Source organism: Pezoporus wallicus, unplaced genomic scaffold, assembly GCF_028554395.1.
Source record: "Pezoporus wallicus isolate ANWC-B61680 ecotype Strahan unplaced genomic scaffold, APGP_CSIRO_Pwel_v1 contig_7461, whole genome shotgun sequence".
NCBI lineage: Eukaryota > Metazoa > Chordata > Aves > Psittaciformes > Psittacidae > Pezoporus > Pezoporus wallicus.
In genome coordinates this window covers 2,776,098-2,801,180 of record NW_026637976.1, presented here as the reverse complement: position 1 = coordinate 2,801,180, position 25,083 = coordinate 2,776,098, and the positions used below count along the sequence as shown (strand labels likewise).

Genomic DNA, 25,083 nt, shown 5'->3' with positions numbered 1-25,083 from the left:
TTTTCCCTGCATGTGACAATATTAGTTGTGAGAAGTTCATATATGCTTAGATGAAGAGCCTTTTCGGTTGACTTCTGAAGCAAAACCATTGGAAGACTTTCCTTGTTCTTGCAATTGTCATATTTATTGACACTGAATTTTATTGCATTATAATAATGAGACCTGCATTTTCTAATTTCTTGTTAGAAAATACATTATCCTACTTGTAGGTCATGAGAGTATAAAAGTGATTGCAGTAAGAGGCGTTTATTGCTAACAAGCTAGTTATTTATTCAAGTCCATGGTAACTGTCGCTGTCTGCTTCACAGTAGTCTTTTAGCAGGCACCAGTAAACTTAGTAAAAAATGTAGGCTTGTATCATCAAGATGTCAATGGAAATATCTGACTTTTAGTCAGAGACTCTTTTAGGAACAGACACTCTCCAAAGTTTTATTTAATGGCAATACACAAAAGAAGGGTAGAAGCTTTTGCTTAGTAATTACCCATTTCTACTATTCTAAGACTAGCAGAACAGACAATTGTAAGTATATCACTACCAAGTTGTAAGATCCTTTTAAAATACAATACCAGACTAGTTAAAAAAGCCAGTAATTCCTGATGTGCTTAAGGATTTCATGTGATGTTCATAGAGTATTGCATTTTATATTAACTTATATTTTTATATTTAATATATATAAATACATTTTTATATATTCACTTTTTATTTTGGTATCATTCTTGGTTCTTTCTGTCTCAGACTGTGTTTTAGATAAAGAAGCAAGTGATCAGTACCAATGTTCAGAGCCGGAAGACACAAAAGCAGTATTTTCAAGTGTCCTATGCTTTTTGGAGAGTTAAGTGTCAGGTGTATGATAAAATTGTGGTGATTCACAAGTTATCATTTATCAGATAAACCAACTGAGTGATATTAAACAAACTGATGGGAACAAGCGAAAACCTTTGAGTGCTATACATGCCTGGATTCAAAGTATTTTAGGAACTGACCATTTTATGGTTTTTATTGCAGATTTTTAAGTATTTTGTAATTAAAAAAAACCACAACAAAATATTAAGCTGAAAAATAATGAGTTCCAAAGCTGGAGGGAATCTCCTTGTGGCCTGCAGTGACATGCTTTCTTGTTTCTTTTTTTTTCCCACTAAGACTAGGGTGGGAATTAGTTTTATTTTACTCTCCCTTTGAAACTTTTTTCTCCCCATCTTAGTTTTAGATGATGTAGTTTTGTTAGTGTTTGGGAGATAAAAAACACACTGTTTTATTTCTTCCTTGTTAATTGCTTCATCTTTGTTCTTTCAACCCTTCCTAAAGAACATGGGAAGGAGCAAACTTCTTTGTAAATGTACTCCACATTGTTGCTGGGCTACTAATGACTGGAAAAGATAAATTGGTCAAACTCAAATTAGACTGGTGCTTAGCAAGTTGGAACCAAAGACATAAAATAGCAGTAGTGAGAGAGTAATTCTGGACCTTTATTGGCTTATAACAGGTTCAAATTACAACCTTCCTTCCTAGACCATCTCTGCTGATCATGCACTCAGTGCTAGGTACTGAAACACTAACCTTGTGTGTTCTAAACTTTTATGGGTTTAAATGAGTTCTCAGTACCTAGCAGATTCTGACCCCTGATTGTTGCCTGTTCCCTCAGGGTTTACTCGCCTTTGGTTGTTACGGGCATTCTACTGAATGCAATAGATAAACCCACAGGCTGACAGCTGACACAATTGCACAGCATACACCTATAGCTTTTCATTTCAGTGATTTTACTTTTTTGATGCTTTTCATAAATTGGGTATTTTATATGTACTGTGGTTAGTGTCTTTCTCATTATTTAGGGTGGGATTCATGTGATGAAATTCAGATATCTACTATGTATGCTAATCATTCTATGCTACCTTTAAAGTCAAAGAAGGTGATTGATGTGAATGACCTCAGCAAGTCAGGCACCCTCAGCATGTTACTGTACCGCATGTAGATGTTTATAATGTTGATGCTTAAAACTAGGCAGGTTAAATCTCAGCCAAGCTTTCTGTGGTAGGGAAAAGATCCGCAAAGTAAAGTGGAAACAACATCCATCAGAACAGACTTGAGGATGTGCCCAAAGAATAGGTTTTTCTGCATATTTACATATATTCATTTTGGGCTTCCTACCTCTGGCTTTCCTCTTAATGTATATCCTAAGCAACCTACGATAATAATGTTGACATTTTATCTTCCCATGTGTTTTCAATATAATTTTAATCTTCTTTAACATGGTTCAAGCCTGTTCTGTTTTTCATTCCGAGATAGCACCAAGACTTTGTTTATTGTATATTCAAAGGAGATTCTACTTGCCTATAAAATACAGAAAGAAAATGCCTGAGATGCTGAGCTAATCTTAAAATTATTGTCATAGAATCATAGTATAGTTCAGGTTGGAAAAGACTTTAAGAACTGTCGTGGTTTAAACCCAGTCAGGTAACTCGTTTGCTCACTTCCCCCCCTTTCTTGCCCTCCCCCTGCTCTCGGAGGGACGGAGAGGAGAATCGAAAAGAATGCAACTCCCACGGGTTGAGATAAGAACAGTTTAGTAACTAAGGTATAACACAAATCACTACTGCTACCACTAGTAATAACCATGATAAAGGAAATAACAAGGGAAGAGAATACAACACCTCACTACCAGCCGACCGATAACTCGCCCCCAAGCCCGACCAAGCTCCGACCAATACCTCCTCCAACCCCGCAGTCTCCCAGCCCTTCCGGCTAACTCCCAGTTACATCCTGGGCATGACGTGCTGTGGTATGGAATACCTCTTTGGTCAATTTGGGTCAGGTGTCCTGTCCCTGCTTCCTCCCGGCTTCCCTTCCTCCCTGGCAGAGCATGAGGCTCACAAAGTCCTTGGCCAAACCAAAACATCCTTGCTATCAGCTCTGTTCCCGAGCTGAAAGTCAAAACACTGCACTGCACCAGCTACCAAGAAGGAGAAAAAATGACTGCTACTGCTGAACCCAGGACAAGATCATTGAGTCAAAGCACAGCACTGTACCAGCTACACTAGGAAGAAAATTAACTTTATCCCAGCTGAAACCAGGGCAAACTGACAAGACCACCATGAAGCCATGTCCTTAAGTGCCACATCTGCACATCTTTTCAGTACCTCCAGGGACGCTGACTCCACCACTTCCCTGGGCAGACTGTTTGTGTGCTTAACAACCTTGATCCTTGTATGGATCCCTCCCAGCCCTATAGAATTGTGTGTGCCTATGTGGTATAGTGGGCGGCTGACTGTTTCCCCTTGGATCAGGGGGCTTCATTCTGTCCCTCTGCCATGTCTTCTAGGTCAGGGGGTTGGGTACCTGGAGACCAACTGATCTTAACTATTAAGGACTAAAGAGATTAAGAACCTCAGCATTTTCCTCGTCTTTGTCACTATGTTTCCCCCTCATCCACTGAAGGATGGAGATTCTCCATAGCCCTGCAAATTAAGAGTCTGTATATATCATATTCTTTTCATTACTTACTAGAAAGTTGGGTACCACAACCTTACTGCATAGTCTTCAATGCTGAATAATTTCTGAGCTGGTAGGTAAAGCATAATTAAAGATCTGGAAATACACATTTCACTTTTGAAGACAGAACGTAACTGAAATATAAGCAAATGTTGTGTGATTTAGTCTATAGCAATTGATCAGCTGCAAGCCTTTGGAGCCATTTGTCTTCCAGGATGTCAATAATTATGGGGTTTAATTTCCTTGAAGAAATGTTTTGTGGTTTGACCAGTCTTAGAGTCAGACCTCACATAAACCCTGCAATGAGTCTTTTAAGGTGCACTGTATTATAAGAACAAGACGGTGTTTTGAATAACATGGAAAATAACATAATTACTATTGCTTTGGTGTGAACAAAGAGGTCTAATTTGAAAATGGTGTTCCCCATACACTATCTACATTCCAACTTTTTATCACAGAAGCAAGGAGGTAAGGACAAACATCGAATGTAGTCATAACAACATCATGACAAGACAGACCTAGGCAAATGTAATGAAGAATCTGGTCATGCTTATCTTGGATCTTACAGGCATCTCGAGCAGAAAGGGTTTAAACTTTCAGACAGGCTAGCTATGAAGGTTACGCAATTGATTGACCATTCTCTAAAGCTTTAAGGTCTGTTTTCTTAGGTATAATACCTTGTTACTGATTGAAAAATTATTCAGTGAGGCAAAGCTTTCAGGAAAACCTAATATATTTTACTAGGTCATACTCGGAAACAAATAAAATGAGCTTTCAGACAGGCAAACACACATTTAGCTTTGAAATGCAGGTAGTAAATTCTGAAGCTGCATATAGAATTCTTCATTTGTATTTGTAGTCACTGTATTATTCTAAAGTCTATCCTCATTTCCTGGGCCATACTGCTGCCACAGGTACTTATGTGTTCAGTTTCCTTTCATCTACTTTTAGTAGGACCCTTATAGATTCTCTTTGGTTTTGTTTTCCTTCTTTGTGTTACTGTACGGTTTACGGTAGACATTTCTTCACTTCAAATAGCAGGTCACACAGGGAAGATGTTTAGCCGTCAGAGAATTATGATGTTTTAGTCAAGTGGGACACAATTTCTATGACTTGAGATCCTTCTCTTCATATGGTAGATGTGTAAGCTGTACAGATGATTTGTGTTCCAAATGTGATTATTCCTCTCCATTAACTGCAAAGTGATTTCAAACTGGCTGCCTCAAATGTAAACAGCTAGGATGGGATTAAGCTCCAGGTACTAAATGCAGATGTCTTCGTCTAAGACAGGTGTCAACTGCAAAATGCAAAACAACCAATTGAATTGCCTTAGGATGTCCAGGAAATCTGTAGGAGCTGTCACAAATGACAGAGACCAAGGGAGGCTTAGACTTTGCAGTGTCAGCTGTGTGCCAGATGGAAGCCCCAAGGGCAGCCAAATTGGCACAAGATGTGTGCATTTGGGCAACTGCATCGAGCATATAGTCAGTAGCATCCAGAAGGTAATTCAGCTTAGTGTACAGAAGGTATCTGTAGTGAATAATCGCATCACAAACATGTGTCTAGTACCTTTGATGTTCATCGTTATTGGGTACCATTTAAATAGGTAACTCTCTCGTCACTCCTGTGTCAGTTCCCTGTGAATACTTGGTATCCTAGGGCGTTCTAAGTGTTATATGTGTGTGTAACTAAGCCCCATATGGGATCCCATTAACTTTAGATGTTTTAATCTTAAACTGAATCCCAGCCCTAAACCCAGGTGAATTAATATTGCTTTCTTTTTCTCCCTCATTCCACTTTTCTGTAAGATGGGCATAATGATACCAAGCAGACTGACATCAGGATGGTCTCTTAAATGTGTTATAATGTTGTTACAAGTCCATTAAAATAATTCCATGAAATCTGTGCATGAAAGCAGTTCCTGCTAACTGGGGAACCAGTCCAGTAGTTGTATAGTGCTTGGAAACCCTTCAGTAATGAGCACTATAAAACTGCAGAGTAATATCTTCTAACAGATTTTTCCTAATTAGCCACTAAAACTGTAGAGTCAAAGCTTCCTCCAAACAAAATTTCATGCAAAGTTAAACATTTTAACTGCCTTTGCCATTTAAACATGAAATATGCTCCATTCCCTCTGACAAGAAGTCCCTAGTCCCTTGAATTTCCTTGGTCTATGCATTCCAGCTGTAATCGATACAATTACCATCAGATGAAGTCTGAAGACAGTCCTGAGACAATACATCATAACAGAGCAGCACGTTCAACTTACACTTAATGTACATGCTGACACTTATCTAGATGCAGTGAATGATATATTACGGGTAAGCCATGTGGGATATTTAAAACCTTCAGTAGGGTTATATTGTACTAGCAGAAGAAAAAGAGACAAAATTCCAGAGTACTAAAAAGAAAGTCACATTTAAATTTGACATTTAGCTGTCAAAATATGTCCTCCTGATTGTGCTACCAGTCAACAGAATGCATATTTCATATATATCTTGCAGGAAAAACGAAGTATTTTGAAATATACTGCAGACCTACAGCACAGCCCATTTCCTCTGGAAGTAGATGAGTGCCATTTAACCATAGGTCAGTTAAGGACTTCTGTCATTGTGCAGATCAGCGAGTCCTCTACAATGCTTCATTTTATTTTCCCTTTTGAACATGAACAAGTATAATTTATTCTTTAATTAAACAAATTTCAATTATATTTTGCATGCTAAAATACAATATTTTTGTATTCTGATGTACAATACAGCCCTAGACACACAAATAACAATGATACAGCAAGCAGCATATTCATTTTTCTGTTCCTGTTAGCAGTCTTCCAGTGAAAGCTATTTTATTTGCCAGCACTGCTGAAGACCTTCTAAATGTAAAGTCCTTCCAGTCGGCAGTGAATTTTTAATTTCAGTAGGAAAATAATTGATGGCAATAATCGCCCATTGACAAATAATACTGGCCAAGAGGAAGTTTTTTCTGAGCAAGGGGTAAGGCATTATAGATCTAATACTACCTATATAATGAATCCCGGGTGCTTGGCCTAAAATTGTATGGAAACCCAAATAGCTGAAACAGCACAGCAAGATCTTAATTCCAAAGTACTTTTCTAAAAGTACATCAGAAAATAGCATACTATCTCGCTACAACACTTTAAAGCAAATGTGAACATCATTCAGTGACTGTCATGCAGCATCAGGTACAATATTTTCCTTTACCTTCACTTACAACTGTTTTATTATATCTTTTTCAGCAAGCTGTGCATTCCTTGATGGAAGTAACTTCTTTTTTTTGACTGTAACCTTTCAAAAGCTTGTCAAGCCCCAGTGATGTTAACTCATAAAGCAATATTAACACAGACAATACATTTTTCTACTCTCATTTATTATCAGTGTATGAGGGCCTATATATTTTTTTCTCTCCATTTTCATTGAGTTTTGTTTAAATACAGCTGTTGGGCTGTCGAACGGAAAGTGAATTAAGTAACTTGTATCTACTGAATATGTATTTTCTTATTTTTCCAAAGGAAAGAAAAATCTGGCAGAATGTTACATAGTTAAAATCAGCAGAATTAATTCAGACAAGTAGTTCTCACACTTCACTATCTCACTGCCCTCCATAGTCATGCACTTCTTTGCCACGAATAACAGTGGTCTTCAGGTTTTGTTTCCAAAGCCATCTACCATTATTAACTGTGTTTTTCTTGTTAGAGACAACTTTTTCACTCTAAAATTCCTAAATATACTGAGCTGTTGCAAGTGAGCTTACAATGTAAAATGGAAAAAGCAAAACAGAACACAAAGAATCCCTTCCCCAATCCACTAGTTCATTTTGCCCACAGTTTTCCCTTTACTGATTATGCATCATGTTACCTGTGGTACTGTGTTTATCAAATTTTACAATCATTTGTATATCTAATTTTCACTAACCTGGAGAAATCTTAGTCATCCTGTTCACAGGCCACTGCTGTCTATTGAACTCCCACAAAATAGAACCTACAAAGGGTATGATGGATATCCAAACCTGCAAACTTTGTGAAAGTATGCCTTAGAAAGGCCAAAAGATATGGAACAGATGACAATCACTGCAGGAAACATTAAGACTGATACGCATATTAATTACCTGAGTTCAACACTTTTAAGCGTACTGGATTTTGGGGGAGGCTTTGTCTTTCTTTTTCCCAAAAATTTTAGATGGTTAAGCAGCTTGATAGGCACTGTTAATTACATGTTACCTAAAAAGTACTTGTTAACATAAAATGGTAATAACACTGAAACAGAGAGAAAGGACTTCATAATCAATCTTGTGTTGTGTTAACTTAGTTTGAATTTTCATTTGGTTCAAGTATGTCAGTAACATCAGTTAATTGCATCCACCATTTTCAATAACATTCTCATGCCAAATGCTGTTTTCTGTTATCATATGTCTGGAAGAAACCGCAAGACATAAAAATAAGTAACTTTGAAAGCATGCAGTAAAATAAGAATTCTACAGTGTTTGAATTGTAGAAAATTAATTATATATATTCATCCTGATTAGAGTTTTTTTTCTGCTTAGAAGTACCATGATTCCACTGTATTACCTCCTCTGGCCTGACCTGTTCCTGGACCCCACATTATTGGAATCTGCAAAATCCTTCTGGGGAAGGATAGCTAGAAGTTTACCCTCTTGCTCCAATTCTTTACCACATCTTCACTTTTCATTATAGTTTGCAACAGGATACTGGATTAGGCAGGCTTGTGATCTTACCTAGGAAGGTCATTCATGGGAAATCAAAAGACCATTTAATTTCTCTAAAATGAGATTAATTTTCAATGCTATTAACTGATAGCATTGTGAAAGTATGTGTCCTGCAGTTCTCTCTACCTCACATTAACAAAATGCAGCTTCTTCTGACAGCACTGTGAAGAGTTCTTCTATTCAATCCTGGAAAGGTATATTGCTACCTAGTTACATCCTCAATCTGTGCAAATTGTCATGGCTCAGTTGGAAATTAGTGCTACTATAGTAATTTATACCTGCTGAGGATGTAGTCCCTGGAGAGTGACGGGAAGGAAAAAGTTAGAAAGCTTTACTGAAGTCTCACATCTAATTTAAATTCTCATTTAGGCTTTCTTGGTCAATTTCTCTTCCAGTACGACTTCCTTGAAATTAGTAGAGTTATGTCGGCAGGGAATTTGACCTGCTGTTTTTGGAGCAGAGGTTCTTATTTTCCAGCAGAACAGAACATATTCCTCACAGTTGAAGCAACACTGGAAGGCTTTTGAGTTTATGGCAAGTTCCAAGTTGGACAAAATTAGTTGGTGATCAAGCCACGAGTGGTTATCGTTCAAACGTAATTATAGTGCAGACCATCCGCTTAGGTTTCCTGTTTCATGCTGTAAGCAACATGTTTCATATAGGGAAACTTTCCAAGTTGGCTCCTTCACCAACTGGAAGACTTTGCCAGTGGTTTAGTTATCATTCTGAGGATAAAAGCATGTCAGAAGCCAGCTGCCTGTAGCATTCGTCCACATGTTCCTTCTCTGTCAGTTACTGTTCTCTTGTGATACTTGTTGGTGTTTCTGTTGAGATTCAAGCGTTTATTTCATTCACTGAACAGAAGATCTGCACAGTTAGTGTTAAATGCAGGAAGCAAGCTTACAAAAGCAAAGTCAAATACCAACACTGGCCTGCTAAGGACAGAGAATATTAGGTGCCAGTGAGGCACATTATGTAAATGCTCTGACGTTTCTTAGAAGCTTAGGGTGAGATGCAACCTGGAGCACATGTGAATGAAATGACATTTAGGTGGAGTTTTAAGACTTTCAAACCAAGAGAGAAGGCATTTGAACTCAAAGATCTGACTGCAAGGTACTGGATTCAGTTGCATTTTGCTAATCGTAAGTTATGTAGATGTTATATGTTTCTCCTCATGGCTTCCTAATACAGTTACCACCTTCTACTGAGCCCTTATGTAACTGGTGAATCTGTATGCTAGATGTATGATACTCCTTTTCCTGAGCTGGATAGCCATGACAGAGGAATTTCAGTGTTTTCTTCAGTCAGTACATGACAGGGTCTGGATTGTTACATCTTCTATCATCTCAGAAGTATATAAGTAACACCTAATATTTAGTCTTTATAAACAAACACAAGTCAGTGCTGAAGAAATGGTTGTGAAAATTTAATTGCCTAGGCAAAATGCATACTTGTCTAGTTTTTGCTGAGCAGATTGACACAATAATAATAGGCAATATTTGGTCTAGTATTTTAATAATCATATTTAACTAAGCTAGTTTATTTTCCTATCACAAGAGTAAGTAGAATTTTTGTAAAGTGATGTTTTTAAAGGGGAGTTGCATTTAGATTGAGTTGCTTTTGTAAACTAAGCAAATATAATATTGTGGCATACAGTTTGAGAGGGAGGGTTATAAAATTTCTGACCCCCTCCATATGTGCATCCATTTTGTTTCTTTAGCGTGGACTTAATAAGCAAGCAATGTGCTTTAGTTTGAATAATAGACAATTAACATCTCGTCTCTTAGCTATGTTCACAAACCTATCTTTTATTCCTTGGTAGTGCCCTTCTTCAAAAGGAGACTAACAATTATCTTTGACCCTGCAAGTCTGACCTACCTGGTCTGGCAAAGTGAATCCTGTCTTAAGCCATTACCCAAGAGACCAGTAAAAATTGGTCGCCTACAACAATGACCGTTAATTAAATCCATAAAAGATGGCACTGGAAATCTTGGGAGCTACATTAAAGTAATTATTTTAGATAGGATTATCTTCCAGTGGAAGGACAGAATATGATACTTTGTTCTGATAAAGCTTACCTTTATTAGTTTAAAACACTAATACTGTCAACAGAGTATTTTTTTAATAGCTGTTCTTTATGGACAACATTAAGATCTTTGCCCAGCTCATAGCCAGTCAGCTTGCAGAGAAGCAGAAGTTAACTAACACAGCCCATTACTGTGCTGACATTATTGATGACACTGTCTATGCTTCAGGTAGACTAGAAAGGGAATTGCAACTTGTTTTGGGGGCCAGTCTCATTGCAGCTTCATGGCCTCTGGCAAGGAGCAGATGGGTTGTTAAAATCACAAAAGGCCTCCTTTACACCGTGAAAAAATGAAACACAAAAATCCTACCAATGAGTTATGCAGCTTCTTATTTTTGCCAGGACTGTGCTAAGAACATGATCCAAAGCTAGAGAACCATTCTGATAACTATAATTAATGCAAAAATGACATAGATTTCAAAACCTCACATAATGATGTGACTTTTCTACGTCCTTCAATGCAGAGACTGAATTATAAATGCCAATGATTTCTGGGGAAAAGGCCTTTGAGTGATAGGTTTTGTTTTGTTTTCAGAATAAACAAGAGGACTTTTCTGTGACCATGTGGAAGTTAGAGTCAGTTGGGTTTTTAGATTTCATTCCTATCCTATATTTTTGGTAAATTGCACAAGATTTTGGTCTGTAGGAGGGTAGATTTTCCATTGAAAGGTGTTAAACATCTGTGGTGAAGGATACCAACAGGAAAAAAAAATCAGGACAGCAGGAGAATCAAGAAAAGAGACAAGGTGAATAGAAGCAAATGGGAAGCAAGGAGGAAATTACAGCAGAGCAGCTTAGGAAAGTTTGAAGCTGTGTTTAAAGACGTGTAGAGGTTGATTGTAATGCAGTTAAGTAATGGAAGAAAAGAAAGGGAAGAAATCTGAGTCAGTAAATTGGGAAAATCCTGTCTTATGACAGCGGCTTGAAAATAAATATAAAGAAGTAAAATGAGTAGTCCCTCTCCTAAGAAGGAAGGTGGCTCCTAAAGTTGGAGAGCAAAGATATCATTAATAGTGTTTTGGAGAGGTGAGACGGGAAGGTATCTGCACTGTCACATATCTACACTAAAGTTGTATAATGGTAGCAATGGAGAAGAGATTGTGCTACTGATGAAATCTTTCAACATGAAAAGGATTGATGCTGATGAGATGAATATTTTCTTGGTATTGCAGTCCTGTTGGTGCAAACCAGTTTTACACTTGCAGGCGGTGCTTCTTAACCTAAGGACTCCTCCAGAGGTGACCTCAAAACTGGAAGAGGGAATAAAATATGCCTTATCATCACGGTTACATCAGGGCTTTTTTAAATCAATAAACTGGTTTATCATTCTTTAATATAAGGAAAGCAACAAAATCTGTGAAATTCCAATAGCAAAAAAAACCCAAAGAATTTTGCTAAAACCTAAATGTACTTACTAAGTGTAGCTATGCACTAATTTGCTGCCTCATATTTAAATCCCAAACACTTGATGTCAGGGGAATTAATGGCTAAAGATATCATAATGCTGATGCTGAATGCATTATAGATGGAAGAGGATTATTCTGATCAAACAGATGGAAATACATATTTCATCATACTAATGCAGCCTTAACTCTGGCCCAAAATAAACAGTATTTTTCCATCAGTGATTTCAGAATGTAAACAGAGCATAGCACACAACCCTGTTGAAAAAGAAACAGTTACGGCTGAGGTTTTCAAAAGCATCCAATGGATCTGAACAACTGTTTGACTCCTTGGGCTTTATAAATCCTTCCTAAAACTCTAATCTTTGTACACAGCTAGCACATCTAAAAGAAGAGGTAGCTGTGAAATTTATCAATTCATAACATTGCTTTTCTCTTAAAATCTCTAGGCTCGCTTCAGCTGCACTTAGCACTTTGTGCAGACTGATCCAGTACTAATTCTGTTCTTCCTCCTGAGGCAGAATTAACACTTGAATGGGTTAGGCATGCAGAGGGTTTTCTGAACTGAGATGCTGCTCCTGGTTACTCAAGGTAATCCTGTTTATATATTGTTACTTTTTCCTGATCGACTACTGATTTTTCTCTTTTCCAGTTGTTAACTCACTTAAGCCCTAATAAAGTCTTTGTACATAAAAATGTTAAGGGAAGGTTATTTTAGGGGAAAGTCTAAGAACACAGCTCCAAGTGACTACTTAATATGTGCTCTTACAAAAATCATATGTTGAGACTTCATAGAGTCATAGAATAGTTAGGGTTGGAAAGGAGCTTAAGATCATCCAGTACAAACCCTCTGCCATGGGCAGGGACAGTTCACGCTAGACCATGTCACCCAAGGCTCAGTCCAACTTGGCCTTGAACACTGCCAAGGATTGGGCGTTTATCATTTGTTTGGGCAACCTGTGCCAGTGCCTCACCACCCTCACAGTAAAGAACTTCTTCCTTATGTCTAACCTGAATTTCCTCTGTTTAGTTTGAACCCCTGACTTGGGCATTCATTTTACAATTCATTAAATAAGTTTTGTCCTCTGCTTTATTAAAATAATGCAGCTATCCCAAAGTTTATAAGATAACCATTAGAAATCTCTTTGGACTTTTTTGCTTAATACCATTTTTTTCCCTGCACATTCCTGTCTTTTGGGATAATCCAACACACAGTCAAATGATTGTGAAGGATTTTATAAGCTTCTGGGAATGCTGAGGAACCTTGGATATTTAGGACAAGAAACCCACCTCCTATAAGTGAAAAGATATCCCTTCTGTCTCTCTACCCCCCAAGCAACAAAACTCAGTTCCTTTTTAGAAAAGGTCTCCATCACAGAGGAATTACTTGTTTTGCACTCTCTGCCTTCACTTTTAATGCAGAAGTTGTCCAACATGTTGGTAATAAAAGTCACTTCTCACACTGACATTTAGACTTGGATTGGTGACCTCTAATAATCAGCCCTTCAAAATTCTGTGCTATTCCAAACTGGTTCTATTTTGTATTCTAGTTTATGAACTTCCAAGTCTTATTTCAAGTGTTCCACCACTTTATCTCGACTTTCTTGGTGGGGAAAAGAAAGACATGTGAAAGGAAATGTTGATATGAATGGATAGGGAAAGGAAGTTCTTAGGACATAACCTTTCTGGCACATCCTCACAACTCAGACTGGGCCACATGTTATGTGTTTAATATGTGAATGTTGTTTAATAGGACCTTATCTATCAAGTGGTTTTAAATCTGGGTATAAATGCAGGGCTCATATGCACTGTTATCTTCAGAAAAAAACACACCTTCCTTCATCTATGGTTTCTTAGATTATGAATTTATTTACTGCCTTTTCAGTTGTTGGTAGAGGGAAACTCTCTTGCATTAGACATTACCTTTAAATATTGAAGTTAGTGTAAATGCCAGTGTCTCAGAGTTGTTACTTTACTCCCAGCCTTATTCACAAAGGCTTGTAGGAGGTTCCAGAAACAGGAATGGACTGTCTTCTTCCTAATTTAATGAGGTGTCATTACTTAACCGTTCTGGTTGAAAGTCAGAGCATATAAACAAGTAATATATTCATCTGATATGTGGCGATTGAACATACGTGGCTAAGTCTCAGCTTGAGTTCAGTAATAACTTCTTGATTATTCAGGTCCAGCTGCAAAGAAGTCATTGCATTATCGATGTTACTACTTTCTTGTTCCTTTGGGTTTTGGAAACTATTCCTAAAGCAAGCAAGAGAGGAAGGTGTGCATTGAAGTCACTCTTTTTTTCTCTGCTGGAAAAGAGCATTCTTGTAATTTCCTGTAATGAAGGAATAATATTCTGTACACAGTGGTCTAATTAACAACTTAGAAAAACACTTTGCCAATACTTCTTCATAAACGTGGGTGAGGATAAGAAAGAGCCAGAGAAGACAAAAGTTAGCTTTTGAATTAGCACTCAGAAATGTAACAATTTTGTGCAACACTAAATTAATTATTATATGTGATATTAAAGGGAGTGGATGGATTTAATTAGATATCTTTTAATATTACAGTAATAATAAGTTCTTAAGTTCTTGCAGCCAGCTGAGCTGATGAATATGTACAAAATTAATTTTTCTTAGGAAAAATATGATCATTGTCTATCAGATTATAAGTTTATCTAATGTAGTATCTTGCTTCTAGTCACTGTGGCCACTTGCCTCCATAGCCACTGGCAGGTAGTTCAGAGGCAAGTACCAAATCACCGTAACAGACAACTGTGGATTTCCAGTTTAGGACATATACCAAGGAGATTCACTGCTGTCTTTAAGATAAGGCTGGCTGTCTTTACCTTACATGATGAAAGTGTAATTTTTGATCCTCTGATCCCTTCAGAATTAAGTTGGACTCCAAGCAGCAGTTTTGCTTTATGGCATTGTAGTGTTGCACTCTGTTTCATAAACAAGCAGTTGAACAACTCTGAGAGAATTTGGAGAAATACATGTTAACTGATTGCTGATGCTGCTGACCAGTTATGTTCCCAGCCAGTAGTCAAAAGTCATGTCTTTCTATTCATTAACTTTTTAAGTGGAACCGGTAGTCACAAAAATCACAGCAATTCATTTGGCTCTCCGGTATAAGATGCTGTACCTATGCTGTGCCACTTGCCAGCATAGAGAGGGACTGACCTTAAAGACCAGCCATAATATTTTTGAAGTTGTCCTCTGTTCTGAAACATAGAATAATAGAGTAGTTGGGGTGGGAATGGACCCCAAGATCATCCAGTTCCAACTCCCCTGCCATGGGCAGGGACACCTCACACCTCACACTAAACCATGCCACCCAAGGCCTTGTCCAACCTGGCCTTGAACACCGCCAGGGATGGAGCATTCACAACTTCCCTGGGCAACCCATTCCAGTGCCTCGCCACCCTTACAGTAAAGAATTTCTTCTTTATATACAATCTAAACTTCCCCTGTTTAAGTTTAACCCGTTACCCCTTGTCCTATCATTACAGTCCCTAATGAAGAGTCCTTCCCCAGCATCCCTATAGGCCCCCTTCAGATACTGGAAGGCTGCTATGAGGTCTCCACGCAGCCTTCTCTTCTCTAGGCTCAACAGCCCCAACTTCCTCAGCCTGTCTTCATACGGGAGGTGCTCCAGTCCCCTGATCATCCTCGTGGCCTCCTCTGGACTTGTTCCAACAGTTCCATGTCCTTTTTATGTTGAGGACACCAGAACTGCACACAGTACTCCAAGTGAGGTCTCACAAGAGCAGAGTTAGAGGGGCAGGATCATCTCCTTCGACCTGCTGGTCACGCTCCTTTTGATGCAGCCCAGGATACCGTTGGCTTTCTGGGCTGTGAACACACACTGCTGGCTCATAAAAGCTATAGGCTTCCTTCAGATAAGAGAAATAAAAATATATCTCCTTCCATGGAAATCTTCAATTTCTGAAGAAACTCGGCCCCTCTGCAGACAAGATTTGTTAAAAAGTATTTATTGCCACTGTTTCCCATTCAAGTCAGCATTCATTCCTCTTTAGAATGAAACTCCAATTAGTTTTCCCCATCTCTTACATTACCATTTTTCAATCCTTCATTTGTTACTATTTTCTGTATTTACTCCCAACCATGCCTAAATCATTTCAGAGCTGTGAGATTGATAACAAGGAGACAGAGAAGCATTTGGGGGTGTTCTTTCTCTATAAGTCCCAGAAACTTTTCCACCAGAAATGGAACAATTGTTTTTTTGTTGTAAACTATTGTTCCTATTTCTCTTTATCAGCTTTTGGTTTTATAGGTAAGCCCCTACAGGGAGAGGAAGAGGGGTAAAGAATAGGGAGGCAGAGAAACTGGGAGATAGTTGGTGAGTAGCTGGGATAAGACAGGCAAGAGGTGGGGTTATTGCAAGATGAATCATACCCCAGGGGCATCACGAGGCTTCATGTATGCTTAATGCTTCTAATTCTCCTGGGCTGTAATTATTTCAGGATAGGTAAAACCCTATTTTTAGGAATGTCAATTTTCTCGATTTATTGGAATTTAAGAGCTCCGGCAGCAGACTCGGGTTTTGGGATTTAGTGACCCTGTAAAGGCTGAGACACCAGCCATTTTGCACTAATAATCTAAGAGGAAGGTGACTCTTGATTTCCTAGTCCCAGGAAGGCCAGCAGACCTTCTGAGACATTGATAAATGCCTAGTAAGTAACACTGCATTCCTTTTCTCTGTTATGTGTGGTTACTTCATTTGCCTTTCTGCAACCAACTCTTTAACCCTTAGAGCCTGAGCATCACCCAGAGGGATCCCCAAACCTCTCTTCATCTGTGGCTCTATATTCCTTTTTCCCCACACTTCCCAGACTGCTTCAGGACAAGCTTATGCCTTTAGTCAAATTCTGCTCTATGTATTTTCCATCTGTCTGATTGTTGTTTTATCCTGTGTGATTTCAGCATCCCCAAAACAACTGCTTCCTTGACCATTTGTATGTTTGATACCAGGTTGAGATTGTATGGAAAGCAAAGGAATCTCAGCACAGAGGTCTGCTGAGACTGTGCAAGTCATGAACACCTCTCTGCTGTGCATAGCTTTTATCCTGCTTATGCCCTCAGCTTTTCCTGCTGCTAAAGAGCAGCCTGGGATTTGACCTGGTGTATTTCCTGAGTTTTCCTTTATGTCCTTGTTCCTGGAAGACACACACACGTATATAAGGAAAAAAAAAGTAACCCTGTATGTTGTAAAGCATTGGAATTACATACTAAGAGAACAATTTTTTTATCCAGTATATTATGCAGCTGCTCTCTGTGTCACTATGTGCTGTAGAAAAGAAGTCTCTGTTCCTATCAAATGCAGCAGTTTGATTTAAGGTGCAGGTTCACAGCAGAGAAGAATATATATAGCATTATTCATTTGTTTCAAGTGCAATTAAGTTATTGTCGTGTCTGGGTTCCCTGCTGAGTATTTATTCACAGTGTGATCTTGAGTAAATCAGTCAGGGCCCTGATTTAACAAACATTTAGGTAGTTACTGCTGTGATTTAACCACAGCTGGCAGATAAGGGTTTATTGCCCCCCACTTGGATGGAGGTCAGAATTGGAAGGGTAAAAGTGAGAAAACTTTCAGGGTGAGATAAAGACAGTTTAAGACTTGGGTTGACATAAAGACAGGGAAGACAAGCAAAGCAAAGCTGTGTGTGCAAGCAAAGCAAAAGAAGCCATTCTTTCATCTGTGCCCATCAGTAGGCAGGTGGTCAGGCATCCCAGGGAAGTGGGGCTTCATCCTATACAACGGTGACTTAGGAAGACAAATTCCATCACTCCAATGTCCTCCTTCTTCCCCCATGCTGAGCTGACATCCTATGGTGTAGGATATCCCTTGGGTCAGCTGGGATCAGCTCTTCCAGTTCTGTCCCCTCACAAATCAATCTTTGTGCACCCCTAGCCCATTCACTGGTGGGGTGGTGTGAGGAGCATAAAAGGCCTTGACTCTGTGCAAGCGCTGCTCAGGGATGTAAAGAAGATCTCTGTCGACACTGTTTTCAGCACAAATCCAAAACATAGCTACTGTGAAGAAAATTAACTATCTTAGCCAAAGCCAACATGCTTACAAAGGAGGCCTAATACCGTACTTAGGTGCTTTCCTAGAGTCACAATCCAAAGTTGTATAATACACCATATTTGTTTTTTTTTTCAGTATAATTTCGTTAAAACCACTGGAGTTGTTCTGGATATGGGCATGATTAACAATGATCAGAATTTGAAGTCTCTTGGTTACCTTTCAGTGTACCCGGAAAGATCAGAGGGTTGGATTGTTTAATGCTGTTATACCAGTGTTTTAGTCAAGTTTGGATGTACGCTGCTATTTCATCTTTTAAACCTACCTTTCCCAAAATCCTTTTTGTTACATTACAAACAACAGGTGGCCAGTTTTAAAACTAAATTAATACCCTTTGATGAAAAATATGCATTAGAGAGAATCATGCATCTCCTTTAGATCTTAAGAATGGATATTTGTGCCTTTAAGTTCTCATGGGCAGAATCAAGATTGAAATAGGTGTTCTGTGGGATATATTGGCTGTAGTATGCTGGGAATTCACTGTCCCAGGGGAGAAAAGATTACATCATCAGCCAGAATAGCAGAGTGCTTCCTTCTTTTAATGATTTTGCTTTATAATTTGGCTGTTGTAACCCAGAGTTAAACAGCAACCAAATCCCATTTCATTATACTAATGTATGTCTGCATATTAATTTAATGATAAAACTTGTGTGAGCTGTTTTATTCAGGTAGAAACCATTGCAGCAGTTGCTGTGAGAAGATGATGATAAAAATATTTGATTCCTAATGGCCAACTGTACCGTAGCAGAGAGGCTGAAAGCATTCACGTGTTGTGCCCCTCTGCTGATATTTGAATAGCTCCCGGGAACCCACTTCAATGTCGTTTGCAAGTTTGCCAAGCAGACATTTATTGATCAGAATGTCAATTATGGTTTCTCATATGCTTACATTAATTACCCTGTCCAAAGGAGTGTGGCCAAATGAAGGCTATCACGGCTGATATTAGGCTGTCAGATATGAATTTGTAGCTCTTTGAGAGCACAGAGAGAATCATTTCAAGGATAAAAATGCAATGCAAATTTTGCACACAGCAGCTATAAGTCATGTTCTGATGTCCAAGCTCTTAACAATATTTTCCCTTTCAGAACAACAGAAGTTCTCAGCTCCCATTAATGAAATATATAGCTTAGTGTCATGGTTAAATTCCAGCTGGTAACTAAGCTCTACAGAGCCCCTCCAAACAGAACTGGGAAGAGTCTGCTCAAACCAAAAAAGAAGCATACTAGAGATGAAAAAGCAGATGAATACATGTTGAGAACTACGAGGGCATTGCTAGGATGTGCAGAGATGCAGTTAGAAAAGCAAAAGTTCAGCTCAAATTGGCCAGAGACATGCAAAACTACAAGAAAGGGTTCGTTAGGTATGTAAACAACAAGCAGAAATAGAAGGAAAATATTAGCCTGCTGTTAAGCAGGAGAGGGGAATTAGTTACCAATAACACCAAAAATGCAGAGGTTCTCAATGCTTTCTTTGCCTCTGTCTTTATCAGCACTGTTGAGCCACAGACCTTGGGAAATAAAATCCAGGTTGTTGCAATTACAGACCAAGCATCACCAAAGTGTTTTTAATCTTTGGGGTATTTGGACAATGGGTAATGGGTTCAAACTTAAACAGGGGAAGTTTAGATTGGATATAAGGAAGAAGTTCTTTACTGTGAGGGTGGTGAGGCACTGGAATGGGTTGCCCAGGGAGGTTGTGAATGCTCCATTCCTGGCAGTGTTCAAGGCCAGGTTGAACAGAGCCTTGGATGACATGGTTTAGTGTGAGGTGTCCCTGCCCATGGCAGGGGGGTTGGAGCTGGATGATCTTAAGTTCCTTTCTAACCCTAACCATTCTACGATTCTATGATTCTAAGAATAAAAGAAAGAGACAACTTGTGGGTTGAGATAAAGACAGCTTAATGAATAGGAAGAAAACAATGATAATAAGAATTAGTATACGCAAGCCAAGTGATGCACAGTGCAATTGCTCACCACCTACTGACCAAAACCCAGACAGTTCCAAAGCAATGGCCCCCAGCCAGCTTTCCCGTGGTTTATATACTGAGCATGATGTGCTATGGTATAAAATACCACTTGGGTGAGTTAGGGTCAGCTGTCCTGGCTGTGTCTCCTCCCAACGTCTTGTGCCCTCCAGCTTTCTTTCTGGCAAGGCATGAGAAGCTGCAAAGCCCTTGGATAAACACTACTTAGCAACAACTAAAACATCAATGTGTTATCAATATTATTCTCATGCTAAGTCCAGAACAGATCATCTCTATCAGCTCTGTCCCTGCCAAAACCAGGACTTCCAGTCTCATGTGCAACTTGGAGAACTCTGAAAAGGAGTCAGCTCAAGATGTGCAGGTAAAATGTGACACTGAAAGTGTAACTCAATTTGATGTACAGAGGAAATACTGCATTCTGGCATAAAATCCTAAATTTCAAACCAGGTTCATTTAAAGAGATGCTGTCAGTTTGGTTTTATATTTCTACTATTTAATGATTTAGTAGTTCTTAGAATGTTTCCTTCCCAAATGAATAAAGGAAAAATAAATCTAACCATGCACTTAACAAGTGTATTTCAGAGAACAGCAGAATCATTAGGGTTGAAAGGGACCTCTGGAGGTCATCCAGTCCAACCTCCTGCCAAGCTGCTCCTGCTCCACCTAGAGCAGGTCACACAGGGACATGTCCATGATGGGTTTTGAAAGTCTCCAGAGATGGAGGTTTCACAGCTACCCTGCACAGCCTGCTCCAGGGCTGTGCCCCTTTCAACATAAAGAAGTTCTTCGTGTTGGGGTGAAACTTCCTGTGGTTTAGTTTATGGCCATTGCTCCTTATGCTGTCGCTGGACACTGGGTGTTTCATGCATCTGACTAAGTTAGATTTATTCTTTCTCTTGCCTAGCTCAAATCCAGTAATCACAAGCATATATAGCAGCCATACCAACTCTGAATGGTTGGCATACAGAGGAGCCCTGTTAATACAAGGCTTCTTTTTGCTCGAAAACAAAAATGTGGTGAGTGCTGTAGATTCAGGTCTTGCTGTTTTGTGACTTTCTTGGGTTACACGTGGAAAACTGGTGGGAGAGCCAAGAACAGGAATGTGCAACACCTCAAAGCTACTTTGAACTCATCTTTTACTTAAAGTTGCCCCCTGAAATATTCAGCTCAATCTACGTTTTCGTAGTCCTATTGGAAATGCAGTACTTTGTAAATCTGTGCAGTGTTTGACTACCAAAGCGCTAAAGGCAAGCTGCTGAGGAAGTTTAGAAGTCTGCTTTGTCAAGTCTTTGTAAGCTCTTTGTCACCTAGGATGTAAAGACAATATGGATTTCATTACTCATTAGGATACCTGCAAATTTGACAAATGAAGTTGTCCTCAGATGAAGTTCTTCAGCGCTTCCAGTGAATTACAAGAATAACTGTATTGGTCAAATCAAATATTCATTAAATCAGAAACTATATTTGAATAGGCTTCATATGAACTTGGGGAGTAACGGGGTGTTTCCAAAAGTCCATATCCTTCTCACATGGTATATAGAATCATAGAATCGTTAGGGTTGGAAAGGACCTTAAGATCATCCAGTTCCAACCTCCCTGCTGTGGGCAGGGACACCTTACACTAAACCATATCACCCAAGGCCTCGTCCAACCTGGCCTTGGGCACTGCCAGGGATGGAGCATTCACAGCTTCCCTGGGCAACCCATTCCAGTGCGTCACCACCCTAACAGGAAAGAATTTCCTTCTTGTATCCAACCTAAACTTCTCCTGTTTAAGTTTTAACCCTTTACCACTCGTCCTTTCACTACAGTCTCTAATGAGGAGTCCCTCCCCTCTCCAGCATCCCTATAGGCCCCCTTCAGATACTGGAAGGCTGCTATATGTTGAAAAAAGTTCCATAATCCCTTGCACAAAGCCATATATTGAAATAATAGACTTTTATCTTAGAAACCGATGCCAATTCTTCTGTGTATTTTGTGGTAGATGTGTCTGCATCTTTCCTATTGTATGTATTCTCTACCTTGTCCAAAGCAGAGAAAACCTCTTCGCCCCTCCACAGTGAAAACTTTAGAGAGGAGAGAGAGAATATTAAGCTGTGGTTTCTCTTCTAATTGAGTGCATTTTAGTTATTTTGGGGGAAGTAGTGTCTGAACAGACACACTGTTCTCTGAGGGAAAAGGGAAAGTTACCTTTCGTCATTCCCAAAATCATCCGAAGAAACATTTCACTTCATTGTATTAGAGTACAGTAGACTTTGAGATAAATAACTGGGGTGTTGATTGAACAGGATGCATAAGCAATTCTGCTTGGAGCGACTTAAAATTTTTGCTGCATTAAGCCATTTGATAATGTTTTATAGTGACACTGCTAAAAAAAGCTTCCAACAGACCTTTTATAGCAGCAAGAATGAAGGGCTATAAAGAGTGTGCCTTGTGAAACTACAAAATTACTTTTGTCTCCTTGCTTTTTCTATGCTTTTGAGTTTATAAAGCCTAGGACAAGATTTCTCCTGCTTTATAAGGATTGGATGAGAACTAACAGGAATAAGATGTATTTATGGGGGGGTAAAAGAAAACAAAACCTAAGCAACCCGAACCCCAATAGATTAAAAGAAAACAAACCAAATCTTACATTATGAGACTTTTCATGTTTGTCATGAAAAAAATGACCTTTTAAGGTCCCTTCCAACCCAAGCCATTCTGTGATTCTATGAATATCATAGGTCCAGAACTATATCACTGTGCACAGTCTGCCTGTCTGGACTTTTATTTGCTATATAATGTTCAAAGCAATTTTTTCAGCAGGTTGTCTCCAAGCAAGAATAACATAGCAAAATGAGCATCTTTAAGGGACCATAGGAATAATTCATATGAAGGCTGCATAGTCATAATACTAAATCAGCACATTTCCATACTTGTCTTGCTCTTTCCTGTATCCTCTTTGGGGGCAGCTTGTGCTGAATAGGGTTATACATTAGAATATAGATAATGGACATCTAGAAGAAGTATTCTCAAGGTGAGTTGTGATTCTTGCAGATATTTTCCAGTTCCTGTTCAGTTTTATCACAGTGCTTACAAAAGGTCAGTACCATTATCAGAAGTAATGCTTCAGTTATGATTTCATGCACCATCTCCTCAAAAGTGCTCCATACTCCCTCTTTTAAGGGACCTGTTAAACCATTTTTGGTAAGGTGGCGTACTGTTTTCCTGAGTCACCTTGAACCAACCACTTAAAAACTTCATAAAATAGGAATAGTAGCACCTCTGTATTTTAGAGGGCTAAGACAGATGAATAAATCAAAGGCCTTCAGTGGATAATGACCATGTGTCATTATAAGAGTCAGTCCTTTGTAGGAAACAGGTGGATGCTTGTGATTTATATCCTTAACTAAATGAGTAAAGACCTTTTCAAAAGATGATCTAAAGAATGAAGGGGCTTTATTTACTTATTTCTTTTTGTTCTGTACGGTTACTATCCCATAAGGGCATTAAGAACATAGAAATTTCGTTAATGTTTGTTAGACTGAGATACTATGGTGATGAGCACCAGAGAAACATCATTGAAACTATTAACAGTTTCTTACCCAGTCACACAAAATCCACCTAATTATATAACATTTTTGATGATTTTCCTTTATATGCCTGTGTTCCTTGTTATCCTATGAGAATTTCCCTAATATCAAATAAATGGAGAATGGAAGGGTAAATTTGTAAACCGAAGTACATCTGTGTCTGCCCCGAGGAAGTTGAAACACTTGAGTCCCCTCTGGATTCACCAGCTCATGCGTATGTTTGGATACTTCTTGTCCAGACAAGCAAGTATTTCAGAGGAATGTTTTCCCAATTGCTAACACACATATAAGCACACAGATACAGAATCGCATAGGATACATATGTAAATCTGCATTCTTCTGTGCATGAAAATGTAGATTTACACATATACATCATCCCTGGCAGTGTTCAAGTCCAGGTTGGACGGCGTCTTGGGCAACATGGTCTAGTGTGAGGTGTCCCTGCGCATGGCACAAGAGCTGGAACTAGATGATCTTAAGGTCCTTTCCAACCCTAACTATTCTATGATTATATACAGAATGACTTTCATGTGTGAGAAAGTGAGTTTACGCATGCATCAAATATTAGCTGAATTTTTATATTTATAAAATATTTTACTGATAATTATCTCTCAAAGTTAAACATAAAAATCAATTGTATCCAGTACCAAGATCTACCACAGCTTTTAACAAAAATGTTAACTTATATTCAAACAATTTGTTTCAAACAAATATTTTATAAATGAGATTAATAGAGACTTTCTGTCATTTTCTCTAGGAGTGAGCTCCACTCCTGCTCTACAAGCATGTTGATCAAGTCCATTGTTTGATAAATAAAACATTACATTAGTGGAGCAAATGAATGAGAGGCTCCTCTTTAAATTTAATAGTATCATTTGGGCACAAACAGTCAGCAATTAGTGACATCTTTTTTAGATAAGTGACCTTAATATATTTGTTGTTTTTGTTTTCTAATTATATCTCCCAGAATCTGTAATCAAACCATGCACTATGCTGGAGAAGGTTGTATGAAAAGAGAATATAAAATCATAGAAACACAGAATGGTTTGGGTTGGAAAGGATGTTAAGACCATCCAGTTCCAACCCCCCACCACAAGCAGGGGCGCTTCACATTAAACCATGTTGCTCAAGGCTTTGTCTAGCCTGGCCTTGAACACTGCCAGGGATAGAGCATTTATCACTTCTTTGGGCAACCTGTTCCAGTAAAGAACTTCTTCCTTACATCTGACTTGAACTTCCCCTGTTTCAGTTTAAACCCATCACCCCTTGTCTTGTCACTGCCGTCCCTGATGAAAAGTCTCTCAGGAAGATATAAACAACAGTCACTTGCATTTTCCATCATGACTAATGGAAAATTAACCGTGAAGACCTGCTCTGTAAGACCTGTCTGTTATTACCAAACTTATTAGTCCTTCTACAAGAAACCACAATTTATTCCTGCCATCCTTGGCTCACCTACTTTAAGACCCCTGGGAGGACCCTACACTGCAAATATTCTTGATCTAGAGAACAACTCTTTTTCTGCGGTCTGTAGCTGAACTGCCACTAATCTGTTCTGAAAATCTGTCATATCTGACCTAAAAAGTTCAGTCATCCATTAATAACCTTCAGAGCTACCCAGTCTCCTCTGCAATAAATGTGTTAATGATGGATGAAGTGCCCAAAGAAGAAGCTAGAGCACCAGAGAAGGAAACACACAG

The 25,083-nt window shown here is 38.8% G+C and overlaps 1 long non-coding RNA gene across 1 annotated transcript in view; it reads left to right on the top strand.

Annotated features, from left to right (window-relative positions):
* The first annotated feature begins 16,286 nt into the window (after nt 1-16,286).
* The window catches only part of LOC130598785 (uncharacterized), a 194,175-nt gene continuing 185,378 nt past the window's right edge, over nt 16,287-25,083 (top strand). Inside the window, exon 1 of the long non-coding RNA XR_008972074.1 lies at nt 16,287-16,415. This is a non-coding gene — a long non-coding RNA (uncharacterized LOC130598785). The remainder of the gene's footprint in view (nt 16,416-25,083) is intronic.